At 36.5% G+C, this 17573-nt stretch overlaps 1 protein-coding gene across 1 annotated transcript in view; it reads right to left on the bottom strand.

The window, feature by feature from the left end:
• The window catches only part of LOC129239148 (uncharacterized), a 63600-nt gene extending 46590 nt beyond the window's left edge, over positions 1 to 17010 (bottom strand). The window contains exon 1 of the mRNA XM_054874475.1: positions 16919 to 17010. The gene's annotated coding sequence lies outside the window, so the exon portion shown is untranslated. The remainder of the gene's footprint in view (positions 1 to 16918) is intronic.
• Positions 17011 to 17573: the final 563 nt, after the last annotated feature.

The raw sequence follows: 17573 nt of genomic DNA, 5'->3' as shown, positions 1-17573 counted from the left end.
TACAGACGTAGTGAAAAACCTGATTAAAAATATTTAAAATTGGTTGAGTTATGCTGCGTGCCAATTTCAGAAAACGTGTTTTGAGAAAAACGCGTTTAAAGTTTGGAAATTTGGAGAAGTCGTTAGGTAGCAGTCACTAACGCTTGGTTAAAAGCTTAAAATATTTATGAAATAGACTTCGGTAACGTATAAAACTTTTTGTTCTGTATTTTAAAAGGTTCAAAGAATTTTTTAAGCTTATAAAAAAAAAATCAATTTTTTGAAATTTCTACAGTGGTGTTACCCCTTAAATGCACTGTATCTACTATATGTATTTATAAGTAGATGTGTATATATATATAGGTAGGACATATATATTTATTTGTTTGCTTGAAGTGATCGAGTAAAGCGCGCCAATTCATTTTTTATTCCCTACTCTGCGTGGGCTGCGGTGAAGCGTCGCGTATCCTCTGCTGCTTGCTCATATATGCCTACATCTATGTATGTATGTTTAATATGTATGTATGTAACTTTGTACGATTGCATGCTTTTGAATTCATTTCGATTTCAATTAAAATTAGCGCTACCACAGCATTTCCTTTCAGACTTATGTACTCTCCCATCGCCCACGTTCTCTAACCCACCATCCCACCTCCACTCCTATCCTCCATTTCTATGGTTCTTTTCTCACTTTATCACTTCTTCTCTTACTATTACAAGCATTTTGAAAGCACCTGGTAAACAATAAATTCGTACGTAATTGGAATATCTGCCACCATCAATCGATACCATTGCCACCGCCGCTATGCTGTAGTTTGCCTCGGATTGCTAGGATATTCATTGTAAACAGGGAAGTGGCAATAAAGAGATGGAGGGCCTTTCGCTAACTACTTCAGGGATTTGCTGATGCCGCATTGTGCTCTGGCCGCTTTTGCTGTTTCATTTGTTTTTATTAGTACTGCTGCTTATAGTTTTCTCCTAATTACAACCGGAAATCGGCGCCAAATGAAGCGCAAAGCCAGTCTTCTTCTTAACCAATGAGTTCTTGATAGGCGAATTGCTGACAAGCTCAAGACGGCTCAATTACCTGGAGTTGCGGTTGTGAGGAAGATGCTTGTAAAAGTGCGAAATAAAACCTCTGCCTTGAGGGCCGAAAACAATCAGATACTCGTTTCTAATTAGCGTCTATTAGAATAATCTGAAATGCTTAAACCGATAAAAAATGTGACTCCTAATTAAGGCAGCAAGGGGTAGGTGCAGTGACGGTGACAAGAATTTGTGACAGCTAGACGGTTAAGGCGATTAAAACATATTGTGTTAATGCCAAAACGGTGGTGCTAATTCACATGTTTGTAGCACAACCGATTATATTTCTTCTTAAAAACTGGAAATTAGTAAAGAATTAAATTAAAAATTTAATATAATCCTAAATAAGTGGGTAATTTGTGTCACATAATAAAGATTTGTAGCTAATATTTCAGTTGTGCGATTCCAGTGGGACACTGTGCGATATGGGGAACTCAAAGCCGATATACAGGAATAATTAGAGTTATAAGTGAAGTGACAGGGAACCCCCACCAATAAGGTTTAGCTTGAAGTAAAATAAAATTTACAGTAAACAGCTTAATTGTTGTTGCCGTACTTTCTTTTATATTCTTAAATGTATTTGACAGAACATAATGCAGTAGCAGTAGCCGAATGGGTTGTTGCTTGACTACCATTCGGGAGTGCCTAGGATCGAGTCTCCGTGCATGAAATAGCAAAATGATAGAAAAAGTTTTTCTAATAGCCATTCGGAGTGGCTTAAAACTGTAGGTCACTCCATTTGTGGAACAACATCAAGACGCACGTCATAAATAGGAGGAGCAGCTCGGCAAATCAACTAACAGAAGTGTACGCGCCAACTACTTATTTATTTTTAATGAATTAAATGAGGTAAATAAAGCCTTCTTCGCTCACTTAAAGCTATTCAAATCTCGACTACTATCAGGAGCTCAAAAGGTGGAAATGGATAAAACACTAGTGAGGCCCAAACAAATATACAGCAGAGAGGGTTGAATACTTAACTTAGCAGATACTGCCCATACACTGAGTTTTGAAAAAAAGGCACTACGAAAAATCTATGGTCCCTTGCGAATGGATGACGGAACATATCGAATCAGATATGATGACGAGTTCGATGCATTGATACATCATGAAAATGCGATAGGTTTTATTAAAAGTGAAAGAATAAGATGGTAAGGCCATAGGTACAGAATGCAGACAAACAGAGCTGCCAGTACAGCGTTCCATAGACTGCCGATTGGGCGCAGAGAACGGCTGAGGTCATGTACACGCCGGATTGATGAGGTCACAGCTGATCTGCGGAAATTGCGAATCCTAAACGTAGTGGAGGATCGATAGAAGTGGAGAGCTGTAGTTGCAGAAAAAAAGCTGCTCTTAAAAAATATCTGGCGTTCAGTGTCGGCTGAAAACTATAGGTCCCTCCATTTGTGGCACAACATCAAGACGCTCGTCACAAATAGGAGGAAGAGCGTAAATTATATATGTAGTTGTAGAAACAATGGTCGGCACAAGACTGTAATGCTAATGACGATGGTGATGATGGAACATAATTTTGCTGTGGATCACTCTTGTATGCCATTTTCGTTTGCATGGGACTCAATCTCATTAAAAACGCGAGTTATGTTGGCCTTCAGGGCGGTAATCGTCTGTGCTTTATCAGCATGGATCTAAAATTTCAAGTAGCAGCACAGAAAATAGGCGGAAAGCATAAAGCCACATGATCTCGGTAGCCAGTCGTCACACGAGATCACCAAAGACTCGAACTTCTAACCCAATACATTCGGTGTTTCCAGTGCAACATAGCAAGTGGCCCTATTTTATAGAAACCCTATGTCTTGGAGATCTATACCATCGATTCTAGGCTACAAAAACTTTGTTATCTTCGTTCAATACTGGTCTCTAAGCTCTTCGTGCATCTTCAAGAAAACCAAACATACACCTTTTCGTAGTGTAGAGGTACTTAACGCATTTGTCACCAATTTTTCTAAGTGAACAAGGCCATTGAAGATGATTTTCTTCTGTGAAAATTCGAGCGTACCTATTGAAAAAACGCTTTCCGAGCGAATACTAATAATAGGATAACCAAAAAATTTTGAAGGTTTTTGCAAAAGGTCTTTAGTGAGCCACATTTAAAGTTGACATTATGCTTCCAAAATTTTCTTCCACAGTTTTATGATATATTTAGTGAAGTTAATTGTGTTTTTAGCGGCCCCAAAATGAAGGTAACAAAAGAGAAGCCTCGATGTACTCTTTGCTATCACTACGAAAAAAATGTTTGATGTTTGTGGACCAATACTGTATCGAATAAAGCGGTGGTTACAAAGATTACGCTCTGGTAAACTAATCGTTGAAGATGTTGATAAAATAATGGAAGTCGTACAACCTCTGCCCAGGAAATTTACTCAGAGGACTGGTGCACAAGGCTTCTTCTTCCCCATATTAATTCCATCGTATTCGAAAAAAAAACCTTGTGAGCTTTTTACTTTACCACAAAACACAAGAGTTATAAAAAACACTCACTGCCTTCGCGGCAGTCATCTTAGGGAGTATATTTAAGGCACATTAAACCGGTGCCAGCAATACGGTTGATTTATTTTTCAATTTGTTTGGTCTTTAAATTATCAAATCTCCTTTATAGATCTTGACATTGTAGAGACCAAAAGCAAAAGAAAAAATAAAATACATTGTTCTTGCTGTTTTTGATCTACTACATTTGATTCTGATATTTTTATTATTCTATTTAAGAAGTGATGAAAAAAGTTATTTTCCGTGTCTGCTTGGCTGAGTCTCGAGAATGTGATCGCCAGTGTAAGTAGATGGGCACAAAGAGCACGCAAGAACAAAGGTGCTAATATTTCTAGTCATTTGGATAATTGACCGAATTTTGCTAATGATGAAGAGTTGGGCTATGAAAGTTGGTACAACAAAGGTGCCAAAAACCACTCGTGTGTGAGTTCGTAAAGGCAAATATGTATGAGGTGTGAAAATATTTTCAGTTTTTAAATACCACACGTGGTTGAGGACTCATCATTCGTCAAAAGATGCGCCCACTAGTATAAAGAATTTGTTGCTTATAGAATGTAAAATTAGTCGTTTACTTAGAAATTTCGTATAAAGCAATAATGCAAAATTTGTTTGGAAATATTATTTAGTAAACATATATAAAATACAAGGTGGGGCAAAATGAATCATCAAATTTTGTTTTTGAATAACTCTTTTACTGACCAAAACAAAAAAAAAATAATAATAATATTTGATACAGGAAAAGCCATACAACAGCTTTCTAGTTCACAGATCTGAAAACTAACAACTTTCCGCTTGATTGCTACCACCTTGTACTTATGCTGAAAACTGTTACATTGATTTGAAAAATTCTAATATTCTTGATGTAAATACTAGCTCTTGATTTACTGTGATTGTTCTATTCTCTTTTGCAAAAAAAGAGTCGACACACCCAATATTTTTGTTAATTTTAAAGCAAAGCTGCATTCGACATTACGAAAAGGTGTTGCCTATATGCCGCGATGTTTAAATTTGGTTTCCCCACAAAACTAATACGGTTGCTCAATACCAGCAGCGCCGTCCGAATTGGGAAGGACCTCTCCGAGCCGTTTGATACCAAAGCATAATCGGCCTTAACAACCGCGCTGTTAGTACTCTCCTTTTGTAAGCTGGATAAATAAGCGAAGCGAATAGATTTAGTAGTGAACATGAACATGTCAGCTTTGAAATCCATCCGTGGTGTTTTTTTGTCAACAAGTCTTACTTTGGAATAAGTAGGCAATTGAGTAGTTAAGTGTTCTCTCAACGAACAAGGCAAATACCTTATAAGACTTTTTCATCATGGCTGCTTAAGATTTTTCGACCTTGCACGTCGTGGACGGCTAGAACAATAATCTATATGAGCTTTACGGCGACATGGACTCAGTGCAAGGAATCGATCAGCGGCTCTGTTGGCTAGGTCATGTAGTCCGAATGGATACAAATGCTTTGGCTTCGAACTATTTGATGCGGTACCAGCTGGTGGTAGCAGAGGAAGAGGAAGGTCTCTTCTGCGTCGTAAAGATCAAGTAGAGAAGGACTTGGCTTCATTTGGTGTATCCAGCTGGCGTCGGAGAAAGAAACAACTGGCGCGCTTTGTGAAACTCGGCCCAACTCGCTTGAGCGATTATCGCCCCAATCAAGAAGAAGCAGTTTCAAGGCCTTAATCAATTTGCAAACCAAAGGTAAAAAAAATACCAAAAAATAAACCACATCTCCATCCAATTAAAAATTCCCAACACACACAAATAGTTGGGTAATTGTTTGGTGGCAACCAATGACAAGCGATAAGAATCGATTTCCGAAATATATAAATCGAACGGGTCACAACACGTACACATCGAAATTCACGAAAATGAATTGAATTGATTTTATGGGTATAACCGAATTAAAAAAAAGAAGTAGCGAGAAAAAAATAAAGCGAAACAAAGAAAAAAGTCGAAAGCACGAAAAATGTGTCAATCTTCATTGCTTTGCCGAGGTGCCTTGGATCAAAAGAAATTGTCAATTGAACAATTCGATTGACTGTAGTGATTAATGGTTTTGGCTCTCTGTATGCAAGTCTCGGCACAAGACATACTCGCACACGCACAAAGACTCGAGAGCTGACACATAAACCGTTGTTAGAATTTGCATCGCGTGTACCTAGAAAACAATACATTTGAACTCCATTTGATATAATTAAACTATAACTGTTTTTCAATGATCTAATTTGCAGCACATTTCTATTGAACCACTTGAAATTGATTGGGTGTTGAGATGGGGAGTTATCCAGAAAATCTAAATGGTGTGTCAAATACCCGTTTTTGCTTAATTCGAATGAATGCATTTGCTTATTTATTATATAACATTAACAGTTGCGGTAATGGCAATCGAAATCCGTTTATAAATTTGGTCAATTGTCATTACAAACAATTAATTAAGAATTTATGGTAAGTAAATTCTAAAAAATAAATAATTAAGTTGGCATAGCAGTCAATCCGTGGGAATCGAAAGCTGCTTAACCGGTCAAGAAATTTGGCAAACGTTTTTTCGGCAGCAATGCGACTACGATTTTTTAATCAGCTAATATAATATAAATGGCACATATGCACGTATGTATGTATGTATGTATGTATGCATGTATGTATGTATATATACAGATATAAGCTCTTGAATGAGTAACATTTTTTTAGCTGCAAAATATTGACGTTATTGAAGCCTTGCTAATATTTTTGGATTGCCACTTATTATCGAGTCAAATAAAATGACTTCATTCAAGGTCGTTGCACTGCAAGGACTTTTACTCATTTTGGTGTTGTTGCTTTCCTCATTACTTTTGCTTATTAGCTTATCTTCTTCGGCAATTATTTTAAAAATAATTACGACTCAAGTGAACGAGTGCCATTTCATTCCTTTTGTTCTTTACTGATTGGTCAGCTCTGCCTGTTTTCATTTTCCTTTAGTAAGGGGTGTGTTTTTAAACGATTACAATTTTCTATAGAAAGATCAGCCAAGCCAGCTGGGCAGGTAAAAACACATTTTTCCACATTTTCGTTCAATATAAGTAGGCAAATAACTATTTAAGTACTTATTATTAGGTTTCATTTCATGTTTGGCTTTCTCATGTTAACTTTTGTTGAAACCAACCGGATCCAATCAGTTGTTAACTAAGAAAGATGGTCTCGGTTTTAAGTCCACTTGGAAAAGTTTCATTCTCCAATGGGTATTTGTCTCACAAGAGCTTCCTCTCCAATTAGGTTTTTGGACCAAATTATCATGACTTCAGAGATATTCCTTTCCTCCAAGACTCTATTCCTCTGACCATTTTGAAATTTTTTAGGAATGTATCTTTTTGTTATTGAGAGTTACTTGGAAAGTAGTCCTAGATTTTTAAGTGCTTTACTACGACATTAATTTTAAAAATGGCACTTTTCTTCAAATGTTAGTTCAAGGGCCCGACTTTTTTCTGCCTTTAGTTAAAGACCCCCCTTTAAGCGGTTACATGCGTCCAGAATTAAAAACAAAACGATTTTATTTTTACAGATTATTAGTCTTTATAATTTTACAGGAAGCACAGGAAGCTGTCCTTCGTTTGAGGCAGCTGACCGTTACTTTCGGAGCCTTTCAGCCTGTTGGTTCTTCTGTTATTCTAAAGCATCTAATTTTAATGAGGAAGCAGAAAGTTTGTTAAAAATGGAAATATTACTTGGAATAACAATTGGATATTAGGGGTACCTCTATTGTCTCGGAGAAAACGAATCAAGATTATGAAAGCGAAAAAGGAGGCCAGAACATTTCGCCGACTTTAAAAAGTAAACAACAACAATTGCTTACCGATCAGGAAGGCATACAATATGAAGCTGGAATGAGAGATTAGACATAAGTTAAAAAAATAAATTAATAAATTAGTTTTAAGTTCTTGCTTTGAATGCGCGCGGCCTCGAGCGAAATGCACTTGAAAGTTTAAACTCGTTTTTCTCGAAACTACTTTTTCTGGCACGGTCTTCATGATAACTCCTACAGTTTTTAATATTTCTTGATGCGGTTGTTTTTTTATTATTCGAAAATATTTTCTCTATAGTTTTAATTTTTCATATTTTTAATAAAAAATTTACAAACATATTTAAAGTGTGACATTTATGACGTAAAAAGTATACTTTTTTTTAAATGTCGTAAATTGCAAAATTTCGACAGACTCGACAGACTATAGCTACAACTTTATTTTAAAGTACTTTTTACATAAAGTAATTTTTTTATATATCAGGTCAGTCCATAAGATCATGCGTATTTTACCCATAATTTCACTTTTGTACGATTTTTGCATACAAAAAATTATTCACGAAATATAACGGAACTATGTACATTTTCTTTGATATATTGTGCATTCAACAAGTGATTTTAATTGCGGATAGAAACACGTGTTGTTAATAAATAAATTGGAATCTTCGATCGTGTATAAGAGGCATATTTTGTATTTTTTTTATATCGTAAAAGTCGTAAAAATGCAACAACTGCTGCTGCAGAAATAAACACCGTTCACGGAGAAGATATCGCTGGTGTAAGGACTGCGTGGTTTGTGGTTTTGGTTTTCAAAATTCCGAAGTGGTAACTGCGACGTGGAGGATGCCCCGCGTGCTGGTCGTCCTGAAGTCTTTAACTCCGACGCCTTGCTCGAACTCGTGGAAGCTGAGCCAAATTTGACAGTCGATATGATAGCTCAAAGGTTAAATTCATCGCATGAAACAGTTCACAGGCACCTGGTTCAGTCGGGAAAGGTTTCAAAGCTGGAAAAATGGGTTCTGCATAGACTTTCCGTCACCAACCTTCAGCAGAGAGTGAATGTGTGTTCTCAGCTGCTGCAACGGCTTGAAAATGAAAGTTTTTTGAGCCGTATCGTTACTGGTGATGAAAAATGGGTCCTTTACGTTGGGAAGACATTGTAAATAATGAAGGAAAATATATTATTGATTAATAAATACTTTAAACATCTTTTTTATTAATTTTAAAACCACCTTTAAAAAACGCACCCTTAAAAGGGCAGGTTGGTTGGTTTAAGTGGTGATGAATCCTGCATCCAACTAGCGCTTCCGCACCATTTTGTTGCCACATCCTCGTTATCAAATTGTTTAAAGGTTATTTACAGCACGAGTATATACAGTCTGTGTGGTTCAGGAACCGTATCGGGTTGTAAACATCGAAGACAGACAGTTGTTCGAAACTCTCGAACAGCGGTTTGCCCAGGGTTAACATTCTGTCCCTCCATAGGGCAGGGCATTCACAGAGGAAGTGGAAGATTGTTTATTTTTCTTAGGTTGTTTGCACCTGCGACAGTACGTGTTGTGAGGGATGCCCATTTTGGGCTGCTTGATTAAGCTTTGCATTTGTGATTTTTCACTAAGAATTTCCCATCTCGCATCATTAAAATAAAATGGAATGGAGACTATGGTTAAGTTAGGTTGAAACGATTGTGAGACACAATCGGGCTCATAACTCATTGTGAAGACGCGTGGGGTACTTGTCCTTATCTCTCTTAAAACCAGTGTGTACTTTTCAAAAATTTTAGAAAATCTCAGATTTTCACAGTACTGAGAACTTTCAATTCTGAAAAAATTGTCTACCTAAAATGGTAAGCCTACGTCTGGATAGAGAAGGAGAATTGCACAGGAGGTGTGAGATTGGCTCTTCCTCATCTAGAGAGCCTCTGCAGAGGTAGGGTATGCCCACACCCATCCTCTGAGCATGTCTACCTATTAGAAAGTATGCCGTTATAACAGGAATCAGTGTGCTTAAATTGAACTTATTTTGGCTTAGCAGAAATTTTGCGCGTTTAGCATTGAGCATCAGCCACAATTGTCGAGAAATGCGGCAGGTGATTTCATTACGCCATCTGTCATTCGCTGCTCTTACGATTTCCTCAAAGATAAGTAACTTACATGTCTGGAAGGGTATGCCTATGCCATTGCATGTATACTCATCAGTCAACTTGATGTCGAGTCTCGGCGGCCCTACCTTTGAGTGAAATGACTCAGCCATCTCGGTAAGAGGTGTGCGGCATTTCATGGTTATCTTAGAGGCCGTCGACTGTTTTGTGAGGGTTTTATTGCCGCTTGGCTATCAGTGAAAATGTATATATCCTCTCCAGGTATCACTTCACACTATACCAGCGTCGCGACTTTTATTATTCTCATCAGTTCAGCCTGAAAGGCACTACATTAGTCGGGAAGCCAAAAACTGAAGGAGATCCCCAGATGATCGGAATATACACCTCTGTCCACTCTGCCCTCGAGCTTTGAGCTATCTGTGTGCTCGAGCTTTAAGCCATCTGATGGACTCTTCCATCTGAGTCTTTCCGTAAGGAGACTATACTGAAAATTATTTTAAAAACTAGTATCTAGGTCGACTTTCCCGGTTTGTTTGTGAACAAATGGTTGTTGTTTGCTTAGTTTTATGAATGAAGCATGAAATTAAAGTTAAATAAAAAAATATATATATCTAAATTGAAATTGTTTGGGATAGAAATCAGTTTGAATGCTAAAAAGTTCAAGCTCGAGAAATCAAACTTATATAGCTCAAAACTTCGAACATGCAGCTCTAGCAGCTAAAGGAGAGGAGTTCAGGTAGAAAATTAAAGCTCTACTCGCGCTCTTTCAGAGTTTATCAAAAAAAAATTTTATAGGGTAGCGTGGGATATATAAAAATTGAACTACCTTCTGAAAATCATTGATCTGTGACTAAATATACTAAGGCCCTTAATACCAAAAATAGATAAAATTTTCTCACACCGGATTTGCACCAATGCTGCTCATTTGTGATCTCCAGAGCAGAGTCTGCTCGGTTGTTAGTTCACTCATGCTGATGTTGTTTGTGTATGCTTACCAAATCTGGAGGATGTAAAATCAAAGACAGAAAAATTGACTGGAATTCGGAAAGTACATAAGTCACTACTGGATTTCTAGAAAAAATTATCACGCGCACCACAAGTTCACGGAGAAGGCCTCTATCTAACATAATTATTATTCTTAGAGCATCCGAAGAACACGTTTTTTTTCGATATTTTAAAAACCATTCCTTATTTCTAATTTCCGTAAAAAAGGAAAATTTCATAATAGTTGTAAATGATGTAATTACGTACACGAATTTCCGTAAAAATAACTTTCGCTTTCTTAAAGAAAATATAATGAACACGTCCGTTTTTAATTATAATTGACATTTGGTTTTGTGTTGAGCAATTTTTTGGTGTCAATACACAAAGTGGCTACTACTTATCTATGACCACAAAAGTAGTACGGCGAATAAAAACTTTTACCTACTTGGCTATAAACACTTTCTTCGCTACGTGCGCATTCCATATCAGAAAATCGGAATAGAAAATGCATTTTGGCCGAAGTGTCACTCGATGCAAAAAAGGCCCAGACCAAAGTAGGTAAGAAATGTGACGAAAGAATACAAATTAGAGAAATAAGCAAAGAGCATTGATACAAACATAATTTCATGCAGTAACATGTAAAGGGTGTTTTTTACAAGTATAGAAAGAGTATTTGTCAAATAACATACTAAAAAACAAATTGGTGGAATGGCCACTGGCACAACAACAAGAACATTAGTAACATATAAGTAAACAGCAAAAACAAAAAAAACTAGAGAATCAGATCATCCAATTCTTATGTAAAATAGGTCTCTGAGTTTTTCTGGCATGCCGAGATATCGACAAATAATGGTTTTGAGGTGAAGGAAAAAAGGTGAGTCAAAATAGTTTCTATTATCTGAAGAATCAATTAATCTCTCAAAACAAGTTATATATCAAATAAAAGATAGTGAAATATATGCAAATATATGATATTTTTTTTTTAATTCGCCTAGTGTTAGTGAGTGGCGAATTGATGAAGTAACTCGTATAAATAAGTATATGTTTGTAGCACTGGGAAAGAGCCACCAAAAATTACATTAGTTTCGAAGCACTTAAGGGGTCCCGGTGGTCTAAAGCTCGAAAATTAGAGGTATTTTCAGGAATTTTTTTTCTCATAAAAAATGAAAGCGGATATTTCATTTTTTTAGAATTTTTATTAAACTCTTTTACATAATATACAAAAATGGAAAATTTTTTTTTTGAATTTTAATAATTTTATAAATGGCGCTGAAGTTGACCCTCCCGAAAAATTGGACCTAGGGAGTGTTGTCCATTTTGGCTCTTCTATTTATCTGAAACACCAAGCCCAAAAAAATATTAATCAATATGGCTGTAGCTATGTCCCGCTACTAGAATAAAAAAATATTTCACACAATGTCACGGTTTTGAAATTGACACTATAAAATTCGGTATTTTTTTTTAGTTTTTTGATAAAAAAAAAACGAAATAATTGAAATAATAATATGATTCTAGTACGGGCGATAGCCATTGATGTTGTGAGGAACATATTAAAATTTCAGACGCTTCGGTTGAATAATTTTTTTTTTTTTTGTTAACACCAGACCGAAAAAAGTCGTTTCGAGATGAGTCGTTTCGATTTTTTTGAATTTTGAGTTTGAGGTATAGGAGCGCGCGGTCTCTATCAGCCCATTAACTAGGTTGAGTATTTCTATTGAAATAATCCTGACTAGCGACTAGCGCTGTTTTACTACCACTTCATGAGATCCACGTATAGCAGCAAACTTTTTATCTCTATATCTGAGATTTTATTAATTTGCCGCAAGAAAGGTTTACCGAAAGAGCAAAGTCTTGCTCTAGCTAGACCTGGACATTCGCATAAATAGTGGAAAATACTTTCTTTCACCCCGCTCCAGGTTACACACATATGATTTTTCCAAGCAAAACAGGCAGAATGTTTTCTTACAAGTCTTCAATCGTAGCTCATTTATCAGCCTATAAAAGTGACTGGATGTACCTACACGAAAAGATTTCCTGTCTTATACGGCATTTCGCAAAGCTTTGCTGGAACCATTAGCACTTAAACAATGGTTCAGAACATGATGGATACCAAAATGCCTCAAATTTTTTGCTTGTAGTGTTTACAGTACGCTGCCTCCATCCTCAGTTTTGACAAATGGTGAGCAAATGATGTAAAACTCTCTAAAAACTCACTTTTTGTGTCTTGAGAGTTCTGTGACGTATTTCATGTAAGATCTGCTGTCATCCGATACAAGGAGCTCTGTGAGTCTGGTACCCAGAAAATGAGTTTGGAAATAAATTTTGCGGTTCATTAACATTATTCTGGAGTATGTTTACACAACGTGAATTTCCTAGAGCGAATACGAGTTTATGTGGATGAATAGAAGGATGCATGAAGTGAGAACATCGTAGGTGGCGCCTTCCGAAAACCGCTACTTTGTTTTTGGCGAATTTGACAATTTAATGACATTAGTATTATACAAAATGTTTGTATGCACGATTTATTATATATTTATGGCTTCCCAATCCCTTCCGCTCATTCTTACCCTTCTTTTTTTTATTTTCTGTAAATTTCTATTCTATCATGCTTGTTTTCATATTATATAATACTTAAGACCTCGAAAAGGAAAGAAATATTGTGGAAACGGAGAGAAAGAAGTTGTATTTGATTAAACTTCTCCAACCCTTCCTGGCATTTTAATAAACCTGAGGAGAACCAAGAATGACTAGTCCTAGCCTAGCAAAAGTCAAACGAATACAAAAAAGTATTTCTATTTCAGGCAGGTGACACACATATGGGATTGTCGATGACACATAAGGTGTCTATGCCATGGATTGTGCTTCGTGCTTAGTCCCAACGGGGTCGTAGGTTCCTTTTAGTTTTTCGTTTTTGTTTGAAAGAGAAATTTTGATATGCCCCTGTCCGATATTTTCATGAAGAACTTAGTTATTCTGTAGGCGTTCAGATTGTATTAACGATACTTGTGAGTCTTCGATCAGCTTATGTAGTATTCTCGAAATCATAATGCCTTGGTAGTCATTTAACTGTAAGTACACATAGATAAGTATTGCATTTTGTGACGGTGTTTGGTTTATGCAGGAGGAGCTACGACCATTTTACCACAATTATAGAATTTCGAGAATACACATGGGGCTAGATTACACTAATCCTTAATTTTTCTACAAGAATCCCAAAAAGATTTGAATGGGACAAAGTTAAGTACCTTGACCAATGGTCAGCGGCTATTTTTATCGATGGCACGCGGTTAAATAATAGAGTCAGAAGCAGCATTAATTTAAAAGTGCTGGAGGTACTGCGGCTACCTGACAACTGCAGTGTTTTTCAAGCAGAACTAATAACGACAAAAGAAGAACTTGCCCGGAATAGCACAACCGACCATTGTCTACTTTGACAGTCAAGCTACCATAAAATCTCTACAGTGCAAACAAACTTCCTCCAAAGGAACGATTGAATGTAGCACTTTTCTAAATTAGCAGGCTAAAGGAGTCCCAGGACACAAAGACATTCCTGTAAATATCATCGCGGATGAGCTGGCCAGGAGCGGAACTGATCTTAAATCAATCAATTCAGCCCAGTATGTGGGCATCCTTTTATCCTCAAGCAAACTTTGTATGAGGTCGGCCTACATAATGCATACATAATAATAGATTAACCGCGGCCTATATAATGCAAAGTTAACAATAGATTCACCGCCGTCGCTTCAGTAGTTGTAATGGTTGCACGGGTTAGGCCTTTATGCACTGCGACCAGATTGATCTATTGTGCGCCCTTAATTACTTAATTATGATTATTTAGTTTACCGAGGAATCGAACCCGCTTTTTAGGAGGGTAGTAGGTACGAGCCCAGGATCTGTGTGTAGTTCATGCCATCACCTGGAGTTGCCTTATGGCAAAACCCTCTAAAGACTTCTGCGTAGCTGTCAATGTGAAGAGTGTTAAACGCTTTCACTGTCACTTTTTCGCGCATATCAGAAAGCCTACCAAAAGTTGCATACGAATAAAGTCACACCCGTTACATTTTTACAACGCAGCGTCTGAATCAATGCAGTTTGTTAATAAAAGTAAAAAAATATTTGTATATCAAGGTGAAAATATTTTCTGAAATTCCAGTTGTGTTAGATATAAATAGTATTGGAGCTTCTCTCTTTGATGTTGAAATAAATGCTCTTTCATGTTTACACAAACCAAAGCCTAAGTAAGCGGCTTACATTTTTTGTGCGTGAGTTTGTTCAGGCTAATCTCCATAACAGCTGAGTCGGGTTTTTAATCAAAATCTATAGAATACTCGACATTTTTTTTTGATATGGAAAAAACTACCCAACACCGAAAGCTTGAAAAATTATCAAAAATCAGCGCGGTTTTTGAGCCACTTGAAACTTTTACTTTATTATAGCAACATTTATTGGGCTATAAAACTGCGTACACAAAAGTTTTATAGAAATTCTGTTTAATAATTTTCACAAAAAATGTTAATAAAATTTGGGACAGATTTAGATGAAAATAGGCCTTTTTTTATTTACTTTATAAGTTTTGTTTTGGTGCCATGCATAAATTTTTTTATGTTTTGACTGTAGTGGACCGAGCAAAATACTTCACCACAGAACAAGTAAAGCAGATTCCGAAATTGAGAGCAGATGGAAGATTCTACACAGAAATACCAAATATTCTTTCATTTCCAGCAAAAATTATTATAAGTGCAATCAAATTTGTGAAAAAAACCAAAAAAAGAATATCTAAAAATTTCCCTACAAGACGGTCGCAAAATCGCAAAAACTATTAAATATGGGAGCTCAACAATAATGATACGGACGCCGGCCACATACATAAAATTGATGGCCAATGGACACAAAAATTTATGTGGAAATAATGCACGGTTGGCCAATTCATCAGGAATTTCGTTTCCAAACCGGGTAACAATCAATAACTTTGGAAAATTGTTAAAGATGCGCTGCTGAATATTCCGAAGCAGCGATGTGAGCAATCGGGGGACTAAATGCCCCACTGTTCCGCTGCCGTAATGAAAGATTTGGGAAATTCAACTAAATATTAATTTCAGTATTGTATCCGCAAACTTTGGCAATGCAGTTTTTCTAAAATTGTTTTATAAACTTGGTCAGAGTGCTTCACTCACTGCTATTTTGTGTTAACCTCGTATTTCTATTTTTGATGTGATAACGTCTTATAATTCGATGTAGCCGGCTGCACGCACCAAAAAATGCGGCGTTATCTTACTCATGCGGCGCTATCTTGCTCATGCGCCGTTACCTTGCTTGCACTGCAAGCGAGAGCACGGAAGCAACGACAAGGAGGCACAATCGGCTCCCGCGTTCGGCAACGTTCGACATCTGGCGCTCTCCTACTTGAGTGAGTATATATATGCATGTGTATATACATTCACATATTTGTATTTGCAAATGCCTTCTTCCTGTGTGCATGGTAATGAACCATTTCTCTGTTGAGAATAGGACGATGATAGGAAAAGTAGGAAATGAAAGGGAGTGTTTCGAGTGTAATGTGTCTTGAAAAAGTCAAATCGATGATGATGCCTCTTAGTGTTGTTGACTTATTAACGTCTGATGCACAATCGAAATTGAACATATCTTTCATTTGAAAAATGTTTCGTCATTTTTCACGTAACTTGATCAATTCCATTGCGATTCCATTTACCTCCTTCTCTATATCCATACAAAATATCTATCAAACAAATAATATAAAATTAAAATTTTCTTTTGAAAAATGCAACCATTCCATCAATATTTTCTTATGACGTTGTCACGCTAAACTATCGTCAGTAAACCGACTTTACAGACAACCTCGTTTTTTTTTTATAAAAATTGTTGTTTTTCGTTATAAAATTGGTATAAATTTTTAGGTGTTCAGTTGAAGAATAGAATAATATTTCGAAATAATAATAAAAACTTTCTAAAGACATCATAGATTAAAATGTTTTGAAAAATTGAATACTTTTTAGTACTGCAATTTTCGGGCTCGCAACTGTAGTTATTTAACTCAGCAACAACAAAAATCTGGTTTACGTGCACTATTTGTATGTACGTATACAATATTTATTTTGAGCATACCGGTACCACAGCGTGAACCAAAAGATCTTAATGAGTGAACCCTCATCGGCAAATGATTCTATTGGAATTATGCCCAGTCGAATCTAATGGAAAGCGACACTGCTTTTTGTGACTAGGGCATAGATGAAAAAGTATTACGGCACGTATGACAAGATGCCATATCTTAGACTAAAGTCTTACTGGTGCTTAAAGTGTAGCACCCATATGACATGATCAAGATCTCGTTTTGTTAATCTTTTTGTTTGGTTACTCATAAAATAATTAAATTCATTTCCTTCTGAGACGAAGCAAAGCACGCCGGGTATTAACTACTTTTTTAACACATTTTTTATTACATTTGAATACAAAAATGTTCTTACTCACCTTAACCTTCAAACCGACGCGATCGCCACACAAAAATATTTGCTTTTCACCAATCACTGCTTCGAAAAATTCGGATTTCGTATGTCTTTGTAATATTTTCGTTATATCTTTTGTACAAAAGTTCAGCTAAAATTTTTCGAAATACAAGAGAGGGAGAGAAGCACTTGAACTCCTTAACAATTTTTCATGTATCACAAATAATTATAGAATATTATTATTATTTTTTTCTGGTTCCTCTGTTATTTAATAAGCTTTGCTTGGTAGATACAATTTTACACCCGCGCTGTCCATTGGCTCGCAATTCGAACTCAAGAGTCAGCTAAGCTATGCAATATAACTCTAATAAACGCGCACAATACACTTACATATATATACATACATACACACATACACATGCATGCATACAAAAGTGTTACAGAGCAGCGTTGCCAATGCAAAACGTCGAAGTTGCTTGGTATTCCGCGCAGGAAGTACTCGTAGCTGCGCCGTCGTGTTAGCAGAAATTGACGTTGCAGTGCGCGCGTATTTGACTTTGAAAATATTTATGTTGAGGATGTGTGGGGTGGTTGGGAGGCCGCCGAACATGAGTGAGTGCACATGTGCAAATGCTTTTGGCAGAATCGAGGGTATGTGTATGTGTGTGTGTGAGTTTATT

This window comes from Anastrepha obliqua, chromosome 2 (genome assembly GCF_027943255.1).
Source record: "Anastrepha obliqua isolate idAnaObli1 chromosome 2, idAnaObli1_1.0, whole genome shotgun sequence".
In the NCBI taxonomy this organism is placed as follows: domain Eukaryota; kingdom Metazoa; phylum Arthropoda; class Insecta; order Diptera; family Tephritidae; genus Anastrepha; species Anastrepha obliqua.
Note: the sequence above shows the minus strand (reverse complement) of the source record. Positions and strands in the feature narration are given on the sequence as shown.